This window comes from Myotis nattereri, assembly GCF_964212035.1.
Source record: "Myotis nattereri genome assembly, chromosome: 12".
Lineage (NCBI taxonomy): Eukaryota > Metazoa > Chordata > Mammalia > Chiroptera > Vespertilionidae > Myotis > Myotis nattereri.
In genome coordinates, this window is record NC_138087.1 from 42,520,323 (window position 1) to 42,523,034 (window position 2,712).

Below are 2,712 nucleotides of genomic sequence, written 5' to 3' on the forward strand. Positions count from 1 at the left end.
TGAGTGCATTCTTGCTCACAGGCAGGAGCCCATTCCTACCAGGGGTCGGAGAGATTTGGCAGAGACTGGGTGAAGGCTGAGAATGGAAGAGATTTCCTGTATGGAGTTCAAGGTCAAGTCAAACTACAGTCAAGTACTCTGCTCTAAACCATAATAAAATACCACTCAACACTCACTAGGATGGTGATAATATATATGTAAAAAGAAGTATTAATGAGAATGTAGAGAAATTGGAACCCTCGTACATTGCTGGTGGGAATGTAAAGTGGTGGAGCCACTTTGGAAAACGTTTTGGCAGTTCCTCAACATGTTAAGCATGGAGTTACCATATGACCCAGAAGTTCCACTTCTAGGTATATACCCAAGAGAAATGGAAACATGTTCACACAAAAACTCATACACAATGTTCATAGCAGCACTATTCATAATAGCCAAAATGTGGAAACAACCCAAATAGTCACCAACTGATGAATAGGCAAACAAAATGTGGTATACCCATACACTAACATATCATTCAGCAATATGAAGAAATGAAGTACTAGTACATGATATAACACATAAAACTTGAAAATGTTAAGGGAAAGAAGCCAGTCACAAAAGACCAGTCACTAAACTATGACTGCATTTATGTGAAATGTCCACCCGTAGGCATACCCATAGAGGCAGATCCACACAGAATGCAGATTAGTGACTGCCTGGGGCTAGGGTGGGAGCACAGGGAGGGGACTCTGGGAAAGAGAAGTTTCTGCTAATGGGTGTGAGTTTCTTTCTGTTGAAAAACTCCTACCATTGACGCCTCTTGGAGGGGGCGTGGCTGGGCCCTAGGGGCGTGGCTGGGCTCTCCGGAGGGGCGGGACCAGATCACAGCCAGGCAGCAGCGGACGCGATGGTGGCTGTTACTCAGACAGGCCCGGAGGAGCGCGCTTGCCTCTGCAGCGTAGGCCCTCCGTGGGGTTGCCGGTGTCGCCAGCAGCTACCGGGCCCAGCCGAGAAGCCGGACCCGGACCCGGAAGAGGAGCACGTCGAGGCGGACGTGGAGGCGCTCTTTGGTGCTGGGAGTGGCGGCATCCTGAGTCCCGCGCCAACCCCCACTGCTCGCTGCAGGACCTGCCTGCTGAGCTGCTGGTGGAGATCTTCGCCTCGCTCCCCGGCACCGACCTGCCCAGCCTGGCCCAGGCCTGCACCAAGTTCCTTCGCATCCTGCGCACCGACAGCATCTGGAGGCGGCGCTGCCAGGAGGAGTATGGCGTTGGTGAAAACTTGCAGAACCTGAAGATCATGGGTGTGTCTTGTCAGGAAGTCTATGCGAAGCTGCTCCACCCATACAGACACAGTTTGGGACTGTGACAGCCAGATATCGGGCCCTATGGAGGGCTGCTGAATGTCATGGTGGACGGCTTGTGCATTATTGGCTGGAGGTACCTGCCTCCCCTTTACCCCCGGGTGGATGACCCAATACAAATCAAGCCCGCGTTCAGAATTCACCTGACGGAGAGGAAATCCGCCGCGGTGGAGTGCATGTACGGCCACAGAGGGCCCCACAGCGGCCACATCCAGATGCTGAAGGACGAGTTCTCCACCAGGTGCAACCAGCCGGACCACCACAGGATGTGTGGCGGGAGGAATTCCGAGTGTGGCTGAGAGAAGAATGGGGACCGACGCCGGAGGACATTTCCCAGGAGGACTGGGAGGAATTAGTCCTGATGAAGTTCATCTATAGTCAGTATGACAGCTGCCTGACCTACCACCACATTTACCTCCCGCCCAGCCACCCAGACGACCTCATCAGGCCAGGCCTCTTCAAAGGCAACTACAATGTCCACGGCCTAGAGATTGTCATGCTCAGCTTCCATGGGAAGCATGCCAGGGCCACGAAGATCACGGGTGACCCCAACATCCCTGCCGGGCAGCAGACGATAGAGATTAGCCTCATGCACCTTATCCAGCTGTCTGTTGTCCAGAACCTCCGCAACTTCAACGAGCTCTCCCTCATCATCCTGGAGGTTCACGAGCAGGTGAGCCTGGAGCAGCAGCAGCAAGAAGACAGGCCTGGGGACAGCCAGGGCCATGGCTGGCAGAGCCCTGCCCAGCCCAATGTCGGGCCACCCACTGAGGTCAGGGAGTCCGGGGCTGCAGCTTTGGAGGAACAGCCTGTCGGGTTTGTTCTGCCTGTGGGTGTAAGCTCATGTGACGAGGACTACCCCCGAACCTGCAGGATGTGTTTCTATGGCCTGGGCCTCGTTGCCCGCCATGGCTTTATCAACCCCCAGCGCATCCCTGGGGCCTTCATCCTGTTTGATGAGGACCACTTCGGGTTCATCTGGCTGGAGGACAAATTCTTCAATGTGTACAGCAGAGTCCAGGCCACCTTCCAGAATGCGGATGCACCATCCCCACAGGCCTTTGAGGCTATGCTCCAGAACATTCAGTCCCTGACCTCCTGATGGCCCCCTCCCTTGCCCAGGGGCAGACAGCAGGGAGCAGGGGCTCTGGCCCACCTGGGAAGAGCAGCAGCATACACTTTGGAGATTCGACCTTCTAACCAGAATACCCACCTTCTTATAGGTGTCTGGGTCCAGTCACCAAGACACTTTCTTTAAAGTGTGCGCCCTAACCTGTTTGGCTCAGTAGATAAGAGCATCCGCCTGCGGACTGAAGGGTCCCAGGTTCGATTCCGGTCAAGGGCATGTACTTTGGTTGCGGGCACATCCC

The 2,712-nt window shown here is 54.6% G+C and overlaps 1 pseudogene across 1 annotated transcript; it reads left to right on the forward strand.

Moving 5' to 3' along the window:
- Nucleotides 1-886: 886 nt before the first annotated feature.
- On the forward strand, nt 887-2,444 carry LOC308527716 (F-box only protein 31-like; annotated as a pseudogene). Its single transcript has one exon. The product of its transcript is annotated as an F-box only protein 31-like (transcript).
- The last annotated feature ends 268 nt before the right edge of the window (nt 2,445-2,712 follow it).